This window comes from Lissotriton helveticus, chromosome 11, assembly GCF_964261635.1.
Source record: "Lissotriton helveticus chromosome 11, aLisHel1.1, whole genome shotgun sequence".
Classification (NCBI taxonomy): Eukaryota; Metazoa; Chordata; class Amphibia; order Caudata; family Salamandridae; genus Lissotriton; species Lissotriton helveticus.
The window spans coordinates 1,064,808,591-1,064,830,478 of NC_136072.1; the positions used below are offsets into that span (position 1 = coordinate 1,064,808,591).

General features: G+C 43.5%; 1 protein-coding gene across 6 annotated transcripts in view; it reads right to left on the reverse strand.

Annotated features, from left to right (window-relative positions):
- The window catches only part of SBNO1 (strawberry notch homolog 1), a 1,344,504-nt gene extending 1,330,990 nt beyond the window's left edge, over nt 1-13,514 (reverse strand). The window contains exon 1 of one of the 6 annotated variants that reach the window (XM_078667602.1): nt 13,154-13,514. The gene's annotated coding sequence lies outside the window, so the exon portion shown is untranslated. Of the gene's footprint in view, nt 1-12,931 lie in introns of all 6 variants that reach the window. The other 5 variants (XM_078667600.1, XM_078667599.1, XM_078667601.1 and 2 more) reach the window with 5 other exon arrangements.
- Between the last annotated feature and the right edge of the window lie 8,374 nt (nt 13,515-21,888).

Consider the following 21,888-nt stretch of genomic DNA (forward strand, 5'->3'; position numbering starts at 1 on the left):
ATGCGAAGGCCATGACTCTCCACTATGGTGGCAACCGGAGCAACGTAAAGATTAAAAAGAGTTGGACTCAGGGACGAGCCCTGCGGCACCCCCTGATCCAAAGATACTCGCTCCGAGTAGTAGTCACCCTGTCTGACTTGAAAACCTCGACCAGATGGAAATGAATGGATCCATTTCAGCGCTGCCCTTCTCACCCCTCCTTTGCTCAGACACTGTAGCAAGATGGAATGTGCCACAGTGTCGAACGCAGCGCTGAGGTCCAAAAGTATCAAGGCCATAGTTTGGCCCTCGTCAGCACCCTGCCTGAGGGTTTCAGTGGCCCTAAGAAGGGCTGACTCCGTAGAGTGACGTGTCCGAAACCCAAATTGGGTAGTATGAAGGAGATTATTCTCCTCCACAAATTCCATTAACTGCACATTTGCTACCTTCTCCGCCACTTTGGAAAAGTAGGGCAGCAGGGAAATGGGACGCAAGTTGTCCAGCTTCTCAAAGCTTATGTTGGGCTTCTTGCGAAGGGGGAGCACCACGGCCTGTTTCCAGTCCTCAGGTATGGAACTGGACTCGAAGGAAACATCCAGCAGGTGTCTGATGTAGGGTTCAAGTGTCATTAGGCTGTCCCCCAGCCGTTTTGGGGAAACTGGGTCCCGGGGGGAGCCAGATTTCACTGATCTACATATTTTGATTAGATTTTCTGGTGTGGGGGTAATAAAGTTGAGCAATAAAATGTGTCCAGCTTCCTCTCCTACTGGTTCTGCTAGTTCTTCCGCTACTAAGGGTAAGGCAGGAAATGTTCCCTAAATCGTTATATTATTGTGTGAATTTTCCAATCACGATTCTGCATTCTGTTTTTAAAACTTTGGACTCCTTTCTAATTTATCTAATATGGGGACTGAGCTACAACCACATTGGTCCTTCCAAGCTGCAGCTGTCACCGGAAAGTGGCAGACTGGGCAACCTCGATATACAGCGTCTTTGGATTACAGCCCAATACAGTGGCTTTCATACTGGCTGGCAAGTTTTCATCTGCAAGAGATAGGGTATATGCCGTCCAAACTTCCCACTGAGAGTTTACGTGCATTACTACTACGCAGGTGCACGAGGCCCCCTAACTTGCCTTTACTCTTGCACTTCATAACATGTGTATTTGTAAAGTGCATTTTTCACCCATGGGTCTCAAGGCGCTGAATAACAGATGTTTACAACGCCCTTACATACTGGAACTTTGCACTCCAGCTCACACGTACCAAGAATTCCTTAATTCCCAAATATCCCTCTTTGTGGTCTGCCCAAGCAGATAGGCACCCTTACACCTACCTAACTGATACACCATATTTGCCCAGGATGTCTCCACCATTGGCGATTTATTTAAGGACGAGACACTATTGTCACATCAAGATTTTATACAATTGAAACAAACTCCCCGGACCACTTTACACATGCCAATATCCTACATTACATACGCCAACACTGGTCATCGATGGGGCAGAACCAGAAACCCATGCACTGGTGCAAGCAGTTTACAAGATGGGCACAGGTAGACGCTTAGTTAAGTGGTTATGCAAGGGCCTACATTCCCATTTGCAAATAACATTGACCTAACAGAGCGATCGGTGGAAGGCAAACCTCTGAAGGCCTTTCCATGACAAGGAATTGCAGTTCATTACAGAGTAGTCTAGCAAAATACATGATTCAAATGTATCCAGTTCACACTATTACAGAGAGCATAGCTAACACACACTAAATTACATAAAGTCTTCAACGCAGCTGCATCCTCCTGTCCTAAATGCCTCAACGAAGAGGCAGATTTACTGCACATGGTGTGGACATGTCCCACTCTGCCCTCTTACTGGAAGTAGTATGCGGATCACTTCGGGCCCGCACAAGCACCCATCGCTGTAATACCGCAGAACACTGCATACTAGGACTACATCCCAAGACATCTAAGACTGAATCGTGTTTCATTGACCTGGCACTACTCCTTGCCAAACCACAAATAACGTGGAGCTGGCTGGCGTGAGGAAATTAAGAGATTGCAGGGGGATGAGGGTCAGCCAGGTGCTCAGCACTCTGGAAACACGGATACAGAGGGCTTCAATAAATTGATAGCGTTTTAGTTGGGGGTTCAATATGGTGCGATTTTTTTTTGGGGGGGTAGTAGATTTACATACCTTTCTATTGGTGCTATAAAGTTATGATTACTGTGGCATAATTTTATGTTATGCTTGCTTTGTCACTGAACGTTAAACATGTTCTTGAGATCCTGGGCAAGTACCTTCGTACCAATGATGCAATAATGACTTGCTGTACAACATATCCTGCAATGTAGTAGGACATTAATATTCTGAGAAATGCAATAAAATGTTTACAACAAAAAATACCTCTGCACTGAGATGGCAAGCAGACAACCACTGCCCTGATCACAGCCTTCAGCACATCCGACTAAAGCATTGTGTAAATACTTTTGTTGTTTTTTCTGTCAAATCCGTTGGCGACAACACATTAGGTGCCCTGGCCATTCCTCTAGACCACGTCATTGGCTGCCTCACATTTAGTTAATACCAGTTATGCAGCTAATGTCCACTGTTCTGAGGATGGAAATGTTTTCAATAGCCTAACATGGTTTAGTAAATGCCATGGGAGGGGAGCTAATTTCCCCTTGTCACCATGCCTACTAGTTTTTCTCTGAAGGGGGGCGGGGGGTGATGCATGGTCAGTATATTTTGTTTACTTTTTTCTGTTTGTTATTATTTTCTTTGCTCAAGTGCCAATCTTTGCTCAAGTGCCAATCTCCAATTCTCAAGTGCCAATCTACGATTTCTGATTGTAACCTCATGTGCCAGCTTGAAAGGGTTCTCCGACACAGCCGTATAGCATAGTGACCAAAATGCAGCACATCTTGTCTGTCTCAAAGGTGCAAGTCTGCCTCGTACTTGCGTCCTTTGGTTATTTCATGTTGCAAGAATAATAAGGATTTCATGTTCAGTCCCAGTGTCTTATCTTGCCAATTTCCCACTATTATGGCTCGCATTCACTGCCAGAATGCACCAACTACATCCTGACTGCTGTGTATACATCCCGTTCATTCTGTCAAACCACTTAGGACGGAAGTATCTAGACCTCAATAACAGCAGTCGGAGTGGTTTAGATGGATCACACTTATGACTCGCTATGATGTCAAACACTATACCCAAAACCCCTTCAGGGATCTCCACACTGAATAACCTGAAAATACTTTCACTTAACGTTAAAGGACAACCATCCGGTTAAGCGGAGGAAGATTTTGGACTACCTCCAGAGACAGAAAGGAGATGTTGTCCTCTTACAAGAAACAAAAATTGATGCCAAACAATTCAACACGCTTAAAAATAGATTTTACAAGAAGTTGTTGGTTCTGAAGCAGTGGACAAGAAAAATGGTGTTCTGACCCTCATAGCGAAAAAATCAAACATTGAAATGGGAGCACATACGGCCGATACTGATGGGAGGTGGATCACGACTAAATTGATTAAAGACAACACGGAATTCTTTATTACCAATGTCTATGCACCCAATACTAACGAGTTAGACTTTTGGAATGACCTTTCTAAACAGATCGAAACTATCCCAGATTCAGCTATGCATATCCTGGCGGGAGATTTTAACCTGCCTTTAGACCCGGCCATAGACAGGGACTCGCAGTGTGCTTATCGCAGCAACAACTCCCATAAAGCCTCAATTAACCTCTGTTGCCGCTTCAATCTGCTGGATTCCTGGAGATTACAAAACCCCACAGGTAGGGAATACTAATTTTACTCTCCACCCCACAATTCTTACTCACATATATATTACCTATTTATTACCAGTAATACCACATTCTAGAATTGTAGAGACGTCAATTGAACCCTGGGTGGTTTCAGACCACTCCTGTATCTCCCGGTCTATATCTAACGTTAAACCGACCACTCGTCAATCCCTTTGGAGACTGAGCGATGAAGTGCTAGAGAAAGAACAACATAGGAAAATCATAGAAAATGCAATCCAGAGTTACATCATGAACAATAAACGCAATGACACGTCTGACCTAGCCCACTGGGAGGCTCTAAAAAAGCACAATCAGGGGTGAAATTATTAAAACCAGATCAGCCATAAATAAGGAATACAATAAAGCCCTTGACGAATTAGAGAAGGAAATCGCAACCCTAGAAAGCCAGCACATAGCATCTAGAGATGTGTCAACAATGAATGAATTGGTAAACAAAAAAAATATGAATATAATAAAATAAGTAATAGAGCTGGGATATGGCTTAAGCAAAAGAAATTCAGGCTTTGTGAATCTAGTAAGGCTGGTAAAAGCCTAGCTGCGTACTAAGTTTTAAGTACAGAAAAACATGATAAATAGCATAAAAGAACATAATGGCGTAGTCCATTCTGATCCAGAGAAGATCACTGAATTTTTTTTTAAATGTTCTAATACCTTATATTCTAAAAATAAAGATGTAGACGAAACTAAAATTCAGGATTATCTAAATGAGTGTGACCCCCCCCCCCATCCCTCTCAGATTTAGAACGATCACTACTCAACAACCCAATAACCTCACTGGAAATGAAGAGCCAATTAAATTGCTTAAGTGTGGGAAGGCCCCTGGACCCGATGGGTTTAGTGCAAAATTTTATAAGTGCTTCCCCTCGCTTTTGGTTCCTCCACTTTTACATCTATTTCACGAATTTTGAGAGACAGGCAAAGTCACAGGAACATTGGCTGAAGCCATCATTGCAGTATTACCTAAGGATGGGAAAGACCCGACATTTGCCAAAAATGATAGGCCGATTTCCCTTATTAACTTATACTGTAAGCTTTATGCGATGATTTTGGCTAACCTACACAAATTCTTGCCTAAACTTATTCACCCATCACAGGTTGGTTTCTTAAAGAACGGACTGTCTAGCGATAATACCAGGGTTTTAGCACATGTATTGGAAAAGGCTAAACTTACCAACTAACCTACAGTAGCCATCACGCTCGATGCTGAAAAGGCATTCAACAAAGTTGATTGGACATATCTAGAAGCGTCACTAAATACATTTGGACTAGGTGAGAATTTCACGCGTATGGTTAGGTCTCGATTTCAGTCCGTCAGCTAGGGTCCGTGCAGGAGGCTCGATCTCACCCACCTACCAGCTACAACAAGGAGCTAGACAGGGCTGTCCCCATTCTCCCTCACTATTCCTACTCGCCAGTGAACTCTTCTTGTTTCACATCAGGAACAATGAACATATCTCTGGGGTCCATTTTAATGACTATACGGTCAAGATTACGGCTTACGCCGATGATGTTTTAGAAGGTTCTGGAGAGACTGATAAGGCAATCCCTGCACTCATGTCTACAATAGAAAGCTTCTCTAAGGTGTCCGGATATAAGCTAAACAAAGATAAAACTGAAGTAATACTCCTAAATAATCTCGGCAGTAAAGAGGTTATGGGTGACTCCGGCCTGCCATGGCAATCTAAATGTTTTAAATATCTAGGCCTTGACTTTGATAAAGATCTAATCTCTACCCTCCACACTAATGAAACTTCGGTCCATAAAAAGATAACCACATTACTGGAAGGGTGGTCTCCTAAATATCTCTAATGGTGGGGCAGGGCCGACACCCTGAAGATGATGGTGACTCCCTTGGTCAATTACCTAGCTAGCATGCTTCCGATGACTTTATCCTCTGATTTTTTGAACACGGTCTACAAGCTCTTCAACACATTCCTATGGCAGGGTAAGAAACCCAGAATATCAATAAATAAGCTACAGCTATCTCAAGAAAAAGGCAGTCTGGGTCTTCCTAACTTTAGGAACTATCAAACGGCATTTCTTTGCAAGCAAGGAGCCAACTGGTTGACAGTACACTGGGACTATACTCCAGTATGGCTGGATATAGAAAGGTCACTCATCGATAAAATGCCTCTACCTGCCCTCCTCACCACTGACCTAGTCCCACCTCCCACACTCACGATATGTTCTCCTTAATACCAAAAGAGCACTACTACGAATAGACCACCTTTATAAGTTTAAAGTAAATAAGTCCAAAATGACCTCTATATGGTGAAATCCCTTGCTGCGGATTGAAGGTAGCATGCTCTACTGGGAGCACTGGTCTCACAAAGGAATAAACCTAGTTAAAGGCTTCTATACCGGACCCCACCCGTTACCTTTCTCAACCATTTAGAACCAACACAATTTAACCCCCATGGATTTCTAGGACTTCCTAAAATTGGAAACTCTCCTTTCAACACGCTCTATTAAACCCCATGACCCATCAGTCTCTCAATTGCCACTGATACTGAAGACAAGTCACGCCGTCTCCAGAATATAAAAACTCATGTTACCTAACCCAAGGAAAACTCAAACAAAATGAGGTTAAGTGGGAATCCGAACCCAACTCTACTAATATCTCATTCGATTGGGATAAAATATATAGCACAGCCTTCTTGAATAAAATATCCCCTATTTTAATCACAGACTAAATACATGTTACTCAATAGGTCATATTGGACGCCGGAAAAACTTTTCAAACTCCACCTAAGCGATAGTCCGACATGCTGTAACTAACTCTGCTGTTGAGGATTTCGCTCACATGTTCTTTACCTGCCCCACCTTACAGCTATATTGGGATAAAATTTACAAATGTATAGGCCACATTTTCAACACCCATCCTCCCAGGGAGTTTTCATATATTTCATTAGGCATCCTGGATCCAGCACTGGTCAATGATAACGATAGACATTTGATGGACCTCTTGCTTACCCAAGCCTGTAAAGTCATATTGAGCAAATGGAAAAATGCTAATGACGTGTCCTTTAGAATCTGGCAAGAATGGCTGTCCTTCCTAAGAGGTGCGGACAACCCGGCACTTCATTACTTCCCATGGCGCAAGATTCACCGGAAACTTTGGAAATCCCTAGACGCCTCATCACTATCATTTGATCCCCCGTGAATTTAACCAATTGTGGATATATATAAATAAATAACTACATTGTATCGCTACTGCTATGAAGGTGCATGCTATAATTTTATCTAATTCTCTTATATGTCACCATAATGCTTACTCAAATAGTCACGCTTGGTATATTACTATGATCAATGTTCTCATATCCTGTGACCTTCAGGTGAACAATGGCTGCATTCAATAGGCACTTGTGCACGCTAGTATGTATGTTTTGATTAGTATGTATGTATTGATTACCATGTATTATTTATTCAGACCCTATTATTGTTGTTTCATTTCTTTCCTTTTTAGGTCTCGCCTGTCGATGCGCATGCGCATCGAGCAAGCGAGACTATAGGGGCTCATCCACACTTTATCTAACTTGCAAGGAATCGTGGCGATTCCTTGCAGTGCCCGTGACTTTTAAGCTCAATGCGCATGTGCATTGAGCTTAAAAGCGCGTGCACAGCCGCCCGCATTCCTCCGACACCTTTGAAGTGAAGCTTAGCTTCACTTCAAAGGCCCGGCTTGTTCACACCCACATGCCGCTCTGCCCCGCTCCGCCCCCTCCCCTGAGTCATCCTGCCTGCCCTCGACGTTCCCCCCGCCCCCTCCCGCCACGCAATGCACTGCTAACTCTTTGGCAACTGTAACATTTACATTTTGACGTCCAAATCTAAATCACAAATTGTATAGTTGGGTAAAAAAAGGACTTTTTCTGCATTAAAATATTCGTCTCAATAGAAACTATGTTTAAATGTGTACTTGGTAAAGAAGCGCCTCACTCACATGAGCCACACACAGATTTTACGCAGTCGTCTCCTCACACACCTTGGTGCTTTTCCATTCAAGCTTCCCACTGCGAGAAAAGCCAGTTTCCATCCATGGCAACACTGAGCTGCTGTACTAGACAAACAGCTGTCCAAACACAACAATGCACAAACCCCAGGGTTAAACGCGGCAGTCATTCCCAACAAAGAGGCAGCGCGGGAGTGAGCCTTATGAAAATAGCCGGCACCGGCGCAGTCCGTTCAGCAATGTCAACACGGGTTTATCTGCCGTCCATCGAGGCCTGCCCGATCCCTGCAAGCACGCCAGGACAACGCATCTGGCCTCCGAGCTCACGTATTGTGTCTCTCTGATTACTTTTTTTGTTAATTAGGTATCATGTTACCCTCTCCCATGTGGCACCGTGGGCTGCAGATGTCACTCATAGCGGAGACCTCCAGAAGACCAGGGGTGGCAAACGGTTCTTAAGAATAAACGCTGACACACTTTGCAAAGGATGCTACGAACTAATTTCTAAAATTACATGTATTTATTTGAAAGCTTACAATCCATAAATTTGGGACAGGCACATTTAAAAAAAAAATGAATTCTACCGTGGCATGAGCTGGTGCATAGAACATGCAATTTACAAAGAACCCACCAACGCCTCTTCGCAGCTCTGTTCGTTCAACTGTCCCCGTGGGGTGACATTTTGCAACGCATATACATCCAACTGCAGGGCTCCCGGCTAAAAAGGCCAGTCAGAGGGGTTTGTTTGTAGCGCCTCACTCACATGAGCCACACACAGATTTTACGCAGTCGTCTCCTCACACACCTTGGTGCTTTTCCATTCAAGCTTCCCACTGCGAGAAAAGCCAGTTTCCATCCATGGCAACACTGAGCTGCTGTACTAGACAAACAGCTGTCCAAACACAACAATGCACAAACCCCAGGGTTAAACGCGGCAGTCATTCCCAACAGAGGCAGCGCGGGAGTGAGCCTTATGAAAATAGCCGGCACCGGCGCAGTCCGTTCAGCAATGTCAACACGGGTTTATCTGCCGTCCATCGAGGCCTGCCCGATCCCTGCAAGCACGCCAGGACAACGCATCTGGCCTCCGAGCTCACGTATTGTGTCTCTCTGATTACTTTTTTTGTTAATTAGGTATCATGTTACCCTCTCCCATGTGGCACCGTGGGCTGCAGATGTCACTCATAGCGGAGACCTCCAGAAGACCAGGGGTGGCAAACGGTTCTTAAGAATAAACGCTGACACACTTTGCAAAGGATGCTACGAACTAATTTCTAAAATTACATGTATTTATTTGAAAGCTTACAATCCATAAATTTGGGACAGGCACATTTAAAAAAAAATGAATTCTACCGTGGCATGAGCTGGTGCATAGAACATGCAATTTACAAAGAACCCACCAACGCCTCTTCGCAGCTCTGTTCGTTCAACTGTCCCCGTGGGGTGACATTTTGCAACGCATATACATCCAACTGCAGGGCTCCCGGCTAAAAAGGCCAGTCAGAGGGGTTTGTTTGTACGAAGAATTCGACTGGACCAGTGGTGGGCTTAGCCCCGGAAAGCGTGTTCATACCAACGCTGTCACATCGAGTGACTGTGGCGACTTAGCAGGACTGCCTTCTAGTTTTTGGGGAAGGGGCGAGTTAGGCACATGTCTACAAATTGTGTGCGTTTCCCCAGGGCTGTTTGCCTATGATCCTTCCGGTTTGCCCACCCGTAAAGTCAACACCCAGGTCCCCAGCCTCCTGGAGCACTGCCTTTGTCCTATATGGCAGCCCGGCCCCCTGCTGAATTTTTAAAAGTACATCAGGCAAAAATCTGCTCACGCCCAACTTCAGTCATATTTACTCTGTGTTACAGGCAGCAATGCCCTGCCGAGGCAACGTCTGAAGACGTGGGCATTTATATTAATTAATCCAACCCAACTAAGTAAGCCCCTCATTATAAGTTAGGAGCATCTATATGAATCAACACCCAACTCACCCTCACTCACCCTCAACCCCTCACCCTCAACATCAACCCCTCACTCACCCTCACTCACCCTCACTCTCACTCACCCTCAACCCCTCACCCTCACACAGTGCAATAGGTCTCGGAGCATTTGAGTTAGAGCTTTTATAAATGTTTATGGCTTTTTTTTTGGTAATTCTTTAGCATTGGCTACAGGAAACAAAAATGCTAAAGATTTACAAAAAAAACCCATAAACAATTCTAAAAGCACTAACTCTAATGCTGCGAGACCTATTGCATTTCCAATGCTTGTTATTTTATGTATGTATTTTCCTTCGTTTGTGTTTTTTCAGTAAAAATGATTTGAACACAAAAAAAGTGTGTTGATACAGCACCACGGAATTATCTGAAACCTGTCTTTCATCTATTAATCCCATTTAAATATTCTTGTCTGACATTTTCGTCTTCTTCTCTACAATACATGTTACTATTGCAGTGCTGTGAAGTAACCAGGTTGGTGACATGTAAGCAATTTAAAAAAAAAATCCTTGTATTTTTAACGAGTCCATCCACTTTATAGAATTGAGCAACAGACAAGTTAATCTTTTAAGAAGCATATGGTGGTGGTCGAAGGGGTCTAAAGAGGATGAAATGCAAAAAGAAAAATGTATGGACAGAATGCAGAACTATGTCATACATTCAGCCCAGTACAGAGATATTGGCCTAAATCGATTGTGTTTTCCTCACCATGCCATTCCAGTTTGGACCCAGCCATATGCAAATCAGTCTAGAATCTGCACCCATTGGGAACAATCCAGCCCGAACTGCCAGGCCAGGTCCTCCCTCGACTGGAAACGAGCATCCTAGGACCGGTTTCGGGCTTTCAGCCTTCATCAGCCAGGCTAGCTTCACTCCAGTGGCATGAAGAGCATGGGACCCATGTCTGGGCATACCCGTCTCACTCTGGGTCCCTTGCTCACTGCGCCACTGGATTAAAGCTAGCCTGGCAGATAAAGGGTAATACCCAGAAACTGGTCCCAGGATGCTGGTTTCCGGTCCAGGGAGGACCTGGCTTGGCATTTCGGTCTAACTGTTCCCATGAGGTACAGGGTCAAGAGCGATTTTCATATCTAAACTGGGGTGGCATTGGGAGCAAAAGAACGTTGGATTTACCCAGATCTCTTGACTGTGGGTGAATGTATGATTTATTCAGCATTCCGTCCATCATTTGTTTGCGTAGAAAGGATGAAAGGCAATATGAATTACTAAGGAGTGGTTGCTAGCGTTTAAGCCTAGGGTGGTGGACTGGCCAACGAGAGTAGTCTTTGTAGTTCTGCACGGGAAGAACCAGAGCTGTTTGTTGCTAAAACCTTTAGCGCACTCGACAATCTGCAAATAAATAGTAACAGTTTAATCAACAATTTAACAATATAGCAATATTAGAAATAGATGAATTCTTGGTACCAAACCATCATTGTCAACGTTTCTTCGGGTGGCGATACCCAGGATTCCATACGAAAAGCGAGGACTACTCACTCTTCATGGAAATACAGTGTCTTTCCATTAAAATTGAAGTTTTCCCCTTGTATACTTACTTAACTTTAGTGGGCATGTATCTCTGAGAAAAGGCTGCGAGTGTAAAAACGCAATACAAATAATTTGATCTCTTCTTATGAAAGCTCTTGAAGGTAATAACAGATGTGCAATTTACAGCAGACAAACTCACCTTCTCGCTGGCACCCTAGTCAGCCATTGGCAAAGTAGCCCTAACAAACTTTTTTTTTATTGAAATACTTTCACACATTTTCACCAAAAATTGAGAATTCGAGTAAACTTAGCGAAACGAGGCTAACTAAAATCCACAAAAAGGTGTTTGGGTGCCTTGAAAATAAAAATTAAAAAGAGTGCAATTCTGCTCTTCTGAAGTACAGCGATTACTATTTCTGATTACATAACATGTGGACAGACTCGCAGTAATAAATCACGCTGAATAAAAATAAGACTGAACTGTATAGTCATAAACAAACGTTTTATTTGGTTCACGAGACGTCTTACGTGATTCATATTGTCAGAATACACTTAAAATAGTACGATAAAAACAAAATTGTTTAAAAAAAAAGCGTCCACAATTACTGTACAATATTAAAGTCAAACGTGACGTGTAACCAATGAGTCACACTGAACAATTAAAATACCGGTAGTAATGAGTTAATACGCAAGAAGCACTCGAAGTTGGTGTTTACTTGATTCTACTCCAATGTATGTCCTGGGGTTCCACGCCAAAATGACAAAAAAAAAACGACTCAAACAAAATACCACTTTAGCGCCAGTGGTTTCGTTTTCATTAACTGCAGAACATCCTGTGTGCCAGCCAAGAAATGATACAGAATCACAAGTTTTTAAAGGTCAGGTGAACAAGTCCTTTGCACACCACGTGTCTGATACATAAACTTCCGGGTCAGCTCGAATTAGCAGTTTTGTTTTTTTCAACTTAAAATGTCTAATGTGGCTATTCTAATGTAGGCTATAAATACGATTTACGTGTCAACTGGTTAACATCAGAGCTAACCTGTGACAGGAAGGAAAGCGGAGAACACGCGAGTTTGCCACTTACAACGATACACATCGTGATCGACCGCGGGCAAAAGCATAATTGTAACATATGGTGGAAAAAACACCCACCAGGGGAGAGTCCAACCCCATACTGAAAGTATGTAACGGGGGGGGGGGGGGGTAGGAATACGGTACAGCACGCGGATCTAATTTAGCACACGCTGGCGATTCCCAGGGTGGTAGAAGCAAACTCCAGCATTCCGGCAGCCTACTTAATAGAATCTGTCTAGAAAGAGTACACCTCATCCTACATTGCAGGTTGAGGAGAGCACGGAAAACGAATTCCTGGATTTTATTAAATGATGTGTCACGCTGAATAGGTCGGGTCTTCTCCATGGGTCACACCGGGGGAGAGTACATAAGGTATATCCCTAGGGTTCCCATTACATTTTAGAACCAAGACTAAACGAGAGGACGTACTGGTGTAAAGATCGCACGATCACAGGCGGTCGGTGTTCCATGAACGGGTGAGGTGACACAGTATGCAGTACCATATGAAAGGCGGAAAATTCTGGGAAGACACGTGCAGGTTGAAGTGAGGGTCCGTATTCCCCTTCCGGCATGCTTAGGACACGGGAAGTAAGGGAGAACAGATAATTAGCAGCCAAACCTACCTGTGCTCCCTCTCTACACAGCAACCAGAGGAAACGTCAGTGGTAAGGCCTGCACTTGCGACGGCCTGAAGGCTCCACAGGCCTTGAGTCGAGGAAAGTCACCATACAAAAGTAGAGCCGCTATAACCGCCTCTGGAGGTATTCAGAGTCCCAGCGTGGCACTATCGGAACCCCTCACGCAGCAGGCGGACAGCACACTCAGTCCCGTGGCCCACAACTTACTTTGTCCTCTCTCCGCCACCGTAGCTGTGTCCGCGCGCTGCCTCCTCTTGGTCTCCCTTCAGCTTTCTACTTGACCGCCGCCATCTTTACCGGGGAGACAGCAGCCGCGCGCAGCCCTACACCACGTGACCCCTAAAGCAGACAGAGTAGGAATATTCTGGAAACCCCCTGGCCTAGAGGAGGCCTGTGAACGGTGTACCGAAGCAGGATATGATCCAGGCAGGCTTTGGACTCTCAGCTGACAGGAGCCGCGGCGAACACACATCTTCAGAGAGCTCTTTTGAAGTTATTTAGGTCCTGGGGAGCGGACAGCAGTTTACAGTCACGTGACCGATTATTTTTCTTGCGAACAGGAAGTGGCGTCACCAGCCCCTTTGGCTTGCTGGGAGGAATGACGTTACAACTCTTCCATATTGGGAAGGTCAAACAGCCTATAGGCTTCACAATGGGCCGACCCACAATATAAAGCGAAAGGGAAGGCCAAGTCATGCAGATAAACGCGTGCACCCGTTCCGGGTTAGAAGATATCTCCTCCCACCATGAGGGCATGTCTACTTGGAAATGTTAAAGATAAAGAATTGTTTTATGAATTTTACAAATTAATAGTTTAATAAGCAATATCACTCCCTGGGATTGATACCGCAATTACATATTTATTATTTAGGACATCATTTTTATAACAGATGAGCAGAAGAACACCTAGAAAACTTTCCTTATTCATAATATTGGTAATGTGTCCTTCTTTCCGACTTCACTGAAACACTCTGAAAAGCGAAAAGCAGACTTTATTCACAAATGCTCCCTTAAATGATGGAATGATGACACGAACCAATTGTGTTCTTTCATGTCTGCCTTTCAACCCCATGCTGTCAGTCCCTAGTTAGCATAGTGGCCATCTTGAAAAGGTAAATCATCCGCTAATTCAAGCATACTGATAACATTTTAGGTGTCTATTGATCCAACATCGTGCTTCGGTACGATATTTTTATGCTGTGTAACACGTCATATATAAGGTCCCTCGGCGCTGTTCAGTTTTATATCACCTGGGTGACAGGTGATATACACATTTGTGGCTGCCCCTTATGGAGGCCAGCCTTACGAATTTTCACAACAACCCGTGTTTGAAAGTGCTCTTTATTTATTTGTGCGTTTTTATATAGCACGGACATTGCCGAGGTGTGTCCGAGCGCTTTAGAATAGAGGGAAGAACCTTACATGAGCAATTCAGAGTAACAGGATAGTAGGTGACAATACGTATAGTTACTACGGTTACCTCATTGTATACCGAATAGAAGTCAGAAAGGCTTTATTTCGATAAAAACATATCATAAAAGCTTCACATTTTAAAGAACACATTTTTGAAAATAAAAACAAAAAATGATCTATTTACACCAATTTTTACATCCAATATATATATACAAGTTAAAAACGACGTTTTAAGCGATTAATTAAAAAACAGATTAAACATTTCATTTAAGCCTTTTGTTTCTAACATGCCATGCCCATGACAAAAATTAAGAGAGGCCAAAGGCATACAATGGCCGGGAATCTGCCATTAAAATGCGCAGCGCCTCATTGTGAAACCTAGTGCCTAACAACCGACACAAAGGTTTGAGCCACCTGTTTCTTGGATGCATGTACGCCAGGCATTCAAACATAAAGTGCACTATAGTTTCTGGTCTGGTTGGGCAAATAGGGCAAAATGCTGTTGTCTGAGCCGGGGGTTTCCAGCGAGCTGTAAGGGCAAGCACTGGGACAGCCCCGACCCTGAACCTGAAGTAGAGGACCCTATCAAATGGCTTCCAGATAATATCCAAATAAAGTTCCCGGATCCACAGATCCTTGAACTTTAGGAAGTCATCCGTAAGCCTGCCCAGAGCGTGATCAATACTAGTTCTAGACGCAACCCAGTTCCAATAGAGGCTCTTTAAAGTTGTCTTCGGAGGAGAGGACCTACCAACCCATGCCTCACTAAGGTCCAAATCGCCGAGCAAAGCTTTTACATCTTTTAACCACTTTACTTTATGCCATCCAGGCAATGACATTACTTCAGATAGCCCTTTAGCATATTTGGCCAATTCAGGTACTCGCCACAACCGGGCCCATAAGAGCAACGGCCGAAGCTTTGCCAAATCGCTAATGGAGCGACAACCTAAGTCGAGCAATAAAGGTATCATTGGGGTACTCTGGGGAAGTGACATAAGATCCCTATAAAATTTATTTTCGGACCTTGTCAGTTCATCTATACCAATAGTACCCCATAGCTCTGCCCCGTAGAGAGCAGAGCTAACTCACTTTGCTTTATAAATGTCAATGACAGGGGCTATTGGCCTTATCGAACAGGAACGCTGTTTCTTAAGCAATGCCCCGGCTACCCTCTTATGGGTTAGCAGCATTTTACAGAGGTGTGGGGTCCACTGCATGGTATGCGATATACGTATGCCTAAATAATCGAACACAGTTACCCTTTCCAAAGGCATAAGATTCAACGTAGGGGGACGGCCACATTTTTTCGGGGGATTCATCACCAGATATTTTGTTTTATCAGTGTTGATTACTAGACCCCGCTGCAAGCAAAAAATTTGGAAGTTGTCAAGGAGGTTTTGGAGGCCCATTGGGGACTTAGACAACAAGAGCGTGTCATCCGCAAAAAGGAGGGTAGGAATTCGCTCGCCCGCCAGGGATGGTTCATCTGAAGGATCTTTTAGCAGATGCTCAACCACACCATTTACATATAGTGAGAAAAGAGTGGAAGCAAGGACACATCCCTGGTGAACCCCTCTCTCTACCGGGATTCTGTTGGTTTTCTCGCCCTCTGTGCCCCATCTTACTTGGGCAAAGTTGTCTTCATGGAGCCTCACCAATATGGAGAGGATGTAACGTGGGAACGCCATATCGGGGAGTACTCCCCAGAGGATCTCCCTAGGCACAAGGTCAAAGGCAGTCTTTAGGTCGATGAACGCGAGATAAAGACTGCCTTTGCCTATAACCACCACCTTCCAGTAAATTAGCATTAATCTAAACGCCTGCTCTATTGTGCACGTACCAGCCCTAAACCCCGCATGGTAATCGGAGAGAATCTCATTTTCGTCAATCCATTGTAATATTCTCTCCAACAGCACCATACCAACAACCTTCTGGGTTGAGTCTAACAAACTTTTAGGCCGATAATTGGAAGGGTCGTCCCTCAGCCCCTTTTTGAAAATGGGCACGACCTCGGACCCTTTCCAGGACTCAGGGATGGCAGCACCTCTATCAATGGCGATAAGCAACGAGTGAATGAGCTTCCCCCATTTCGGCTTATCCGAACGAAGCAGATCCCCAGGGATGCCATCTGGGCCGGCTGCTTTTTGGGGCACGATGGTGCTAATAGCATACTCCACTTCCTTAGTTGTAAAGGGGGACTCGTTAGAGTCACCCTCCAAAACATGAAAGTTAGATGTAGCTGAGGCGCTAGTCCCATCCTGGCAGGTATACAGTTTTGAGAAGTGGTCAAACCATGCTTGGCTAGTAATATTGCATGTAATGAGGTCGCTATCTGGTCTATTTCTAGCTCTTATGGTATCCCAAAAGCGTCTAGCATCCTTGCTAGAGCTAGCCTCTTTTAATGTTTGCCAATACTGGTCTTCCCACTCCTTTTTTGCCTTTGTTATTGTCTGCTTATACTCTTTTCTAGCACACTGTATCAAAGGTTGTGACTTCCCTTTGATAGCCTTGATCAGGGCTGACTTTTTATGCCTGCATGTAGGGGTGAACCAATCATGCGCACCCTTTGGCTTCTGGGTCCCTGTGATCTTACCCCCATGCACTTGCTTCAGAAATAATTTCCCTACAGTCTTGATGGTGTCCTGGAAGACAAGCGTTGCCCTACCTGGGACAAGGTGGGCTAGAAAGATAATGTCCAGCTCCCTTTGCGAGGCTGTTAGTGCTATGTCTATAACTTTTAGCTTTGTTTCATCCAGGGCTACTTTACATCACTTAAGGCGTCTCCCACAGTTAGATGGAAAAACTTTGGGGGCAAGCTCCAATTTACTTGATATTATTTCGTTGTTTTTCTGGGCCACAAACTCTTGAGGGTTAACGAGAGCGAGTTGTGGTCACTATCTACAGTGGGTAAGACAACCATATCCTGGACAAACTTCCAAAGCATAAAATCAAGGAGGATGTAATCAATCCTTGTCGTGTGGTTCACCCTATTGAATGTGTCAGTGCCCATGGAGTCCGAATTAGTTCGACCGTTAGCAGCTCTTAACCCAAACTCCATGGTCAATGCGTTTAAATGAATCGCCCTTTGGGACCATCTTTTTATTGGTTGAATGGATAACATGGGTATACCCCTCCTTACGTCATCCTCGCCTAGGTCCAAAATATCCTCTGTCGCAAGAGGCTCATATGTACAATTAAAATCTCCTGCGACCAGGACTTGGATGCCATCACTACAATCTCTAAGCTCACTTTCAAGGATGGTTACTATTGGAGACAGAGGGCCATTTTTTGTACCCCTATACCGAATAGTATTTACAGATTACATACCTAGAAAAGTTAAAGCATTTGAGGTTACACAAATGCCAATTCGTTATTTAGTGAGTTGAAGCGGAAAGGTCGTTATTGCTCTCAAGAGTGTCATTTAACAGTGAAGGTATATGACTGGTGGGGAGGTGTTATTGAGAAAAAATTCTTTGGAATTGATTTTTTGGGTCCATTGTGAAGAGACGGAAAGTAGTGGTGGTGCTGATGGAGCAGGGGAAATAATAACATTTATTGTACCACTTCAAAATTGACAGCCTCGGAACCTTAATGATACTGTGTGAGACATGCAGATTAATCAACCATGCACCCTGCATTTCTAGACACTACACGCAGGAAACTAACTGCTATGTTATAAAAAACCTAATTTACTAATAAAATGTGATGTGAAGTAATATAGATTGTGATGTAAGTAGAAATATAAGAGTAACTTGCATGTATTTCTGTATTTGTAGTAGATTTCTATTGTGGCATAGAATGCGGATGGTAAGTAAAATGGGCTTTATTTGTCGCTTTTTGCTAGGTAACTTCTAACCTGGATTATTAAAATATGGGCTAAACATAAGGGCTTAAGTTCTATATCTAATTTTTTCTATGCTTACTTGTGTGCTAATTCCCATGAGGGCCTATGTCCGGAGTGAGAGATGTCAAGGCCAGCCTGGCCTGTTACAGGAGTTGTGCCAAGGGAACAATTCTGAAACCCCTGGGAACGGATGGACAAGGCAGCATGAAAACGGAGAAATGTTGCAAGTGCTGTGCAAAACCCAATGTGAACATTATATGAAGTCATGAGAATCTTTGGATTGAATAAAGACATTCTACTAACTGGTTTGAGCTAGGAGGACAATGAGGTGATCAGCACCACCCATCCAATGGACCAATCAGGAGTGATTATAGCCCCTAAAATGTTTCAAATGTGGGTGTAGAAAGTTAGTTAAAGAGTATAAGAAGGCTTGTGCCTATGAGATGTGTGTAGCGCTATTTTCTTTTTCATAGCTTTACATGCTGTCAGTTGAGACGATGCAAGAGACTGTGAAAGATTTTGGACTTTAAAATTCTGATGGGGAAAAGGAACAAGATCCTCACAGGAATCTTATCTCAAGAAGGATACCTCCGAGGAGGTTAGAGGGACAGATAGTCAGCTTCGAAACCTATTCTGTAGTCTACAGTTCATGCTGTGGTGAACCATTTTCTTAATCGCCCTATGGCCAAGGGGTAATGAGTATTTTCCTCTTTCCTTCTAAAATTTCCTATACCTAAAATGTATTGAAATAATGCTTAAATCTTTTGTTTGATTAATAAGGCTTGTGTAATCAAATTTTCTTTGCAAACAAGTTAAGATAAAAGTCTTATGGAGATATAACTCGAGTCTGGGGTTATTAGAATAAAAGTAATGACAATAAATGTTAAAGGTTTAAACTGTGATTGAGCTGGACTTAATCGCCATCAACTGATTCCAACTAGTTTGGTCCATCAACCAAAATTAGCGGAGTACCTTGATGATTGAACTGACAATGATTAAACAAAATGTATATAATGTATATGTTTAATGTGTAGGTTAACTAGGTGCCCCGCATGTCTTGCAGCCCGTCTACTTGTCACTGGATCCAGGGATTGTGTGAATGTGAAGTTGCAGTGTTATGGGCCCCACCGATAAGTAAATTATAAGATATTTCCTGGATTGATGACGTACACAAAGGGTTTTATGTAGACCCTCTGCTTCAGATTTCTTGGTAGCAGAGTTATGGTTTCTATAGGTCAGTTTGGAGATTATTGATTATTGATGTTATATTTATTTATTTATTTATTTTAAAGGTTTTATATAGCGCTGGCTAGGCCCGGCGGTATCAGAGCGCTTTACGTGAACATCAGATCATAGTTACAGGTTACATCGTTACAAAGGTTACACAGTTATTAGAGCATGGCAACATAGTTACTTGTAAGGTCGAGGTAAACAAAAAGCACAAATACGTAGGGGGAAAAGCAGGCAAGGGGAAAGATTCAGGGGAGGGGGTAGGCGCTTGGGAAGTAGACAGGTAATGAAGGCGGGAAAGAGAAGGGGAGGGTGAAGGACACAGCATGGAAGGAGATGGGGAAGGGCGACGGGGACACAAACCGGTAGACGAGTCAAAGCAACGTCCAAAGTCCAGTCAGCTGTGATCCCAGGGGAAGTGGTATCACTTCTCTATCTCTGTTGCGGGAGGCTCCCTTTATGCAGTGGACTTTCGCAGAGGTGTCTCTGCGACTCCAAGGCCTACGTACTGGATCCTTCCCCAAAAACGGGAGAGGGAGTGCTTTGGCAAGGGGTGCCATACCATACCTCAGCTGTGAGTGGCTTCCTTGGCGCAGTGGACTCTCTCAGCAGGTTTGCTGAGACTCCACAGTATAAATATTGGATCTTTCCCCAACAAGGGGAGAAGGAGTGCTTAGTCAAAGGGCACAAAGGACAAGGGGCTAGGCAGACAATACGTGTTGAGTTTGTATTACGTTATATGTAGTCAAAGTATTGAAGCTTCCAGGAAGTAAGAAGTGGACATATGTGACAAGGGGAAGTCACAAGGAATTGTGCATAGTCTGATTTCAATTTGGTGATAACACAGGATTGTGTTATGATAGGGATTTCATGTATGTATTGAGGTGAACGAAATAGCGATAGTTATTCTTGTGAAACTAAGGCCTTAATTCTCAGGAGCAGTGTAGTCTCCACAAGTGTTTTATCCCCAGAGAAACTGATTTGCCTCTTGCTTGCTAGAAGGGTAAGGTGGAGGGAAGTGCTACTTTATCGGCAAAACGAAATTCTGTGGCAGGGTAGAAGTAAGTGCTGTCTCCTGGAAAAACAGAATTCTTGTAAGCTTGAACAAACTATCTCTTTGGTTTAGTGAAACAAGCAATGGAAATGTGTTTTGTGTTGTAACTAATCGATTTATATTTGAGAAAAGTGTACAAAAGCAGTGCCGATAATTTTTTTATAAAGGAGGGGTCGGCAGAAAGGGGAACAAAGCTGACATCAGCAAGGATCGTGCTGGGATTGGTCAACTGCAGAAGAAAGTAAAACATTTTGATTGGTGCGTTAGTGTGGGTCGCGCTGGGATAGGTCAGATTGAGTGTGACGTAGAGCACTCTGATTGATATGTTAGTGTGAGTCGCGCTGGGATAGGACAGAATACGCGAGCAGGCTGAAGGAAAGTGTATGATTTTGTTTCGGAGAAAATCAGTGAATTATTGATTATTACTACGGACAAGAAAAAGGGAAACCATCATGGTTTACGAAAGTCAAGAACCTTTTTAAGAAAGACAAAGAAATTGTTACTACGTAGGTAAAGGTGCTTCTCCGCCGAAAACACCAGCATCATATATGATGACGAAATATGGTTACCATACTTGAGAATTGGGTGAAATATACTAAAAATGACGGAGTATTGGCATTTCCAGAGACAGGTTCATTTAGCACGGCAATATTAAGGAACCTAAGAGAACAGATGATGAAGTTGGAACCGAGACCTAGACCGACACAATTTGAAGCTTTGGCTGAATGGGAAGATGAGATGTACGAGAGAGAGAAAGAGAGATTCAGAGATGTAAAAGAGGACAGATATATTTCAGGGGGATTTTGGGGAACGAATCATGAAAGTAGAATGAGACGATGGAGGTGCGCAGATATATGGGATGGCATGTACCCTGTTAGAACAGTTGATGAGATGGTAGGAAGAAAGTGTCCTGAGAAAAAGAAACATGTAGTGCCATAAAACAGTGGATATGGAGTTAGTGATACAGAGGACGAGGTTCTGGAAGAATATTTAATAAATGACCACCTCCATATCAACAGGCTTCTACAGTGGTGACACCGAATGCACCACCTATGGAGACTGGAATGATTGAAACTCCTGAAACGATTTCCTGAAAATAAAAGTCCATCTAATAAACAGGAGATACCACAGACTATAGAACCTAATACTTCAGAATTAGCAAGATCAACTAAAGAATTAGCTGAAAAGATAAAAGAATTAACAAGGAATGTAGAAGCTGTGACTGTGCCAATAACTATAGGTCCTGTGATAGCAGTGTTTGAAAATCAGAAAATAGATGAACATTCATTAACAATTCCTTTAAATTCCAGTATGCAGAAAGTTCGAGAAAAGATTTACCCTGACCTTAGTGAAACAGAAGGTTTGATTAGATCGACACCACCTGCCGATTTGATAATTAAG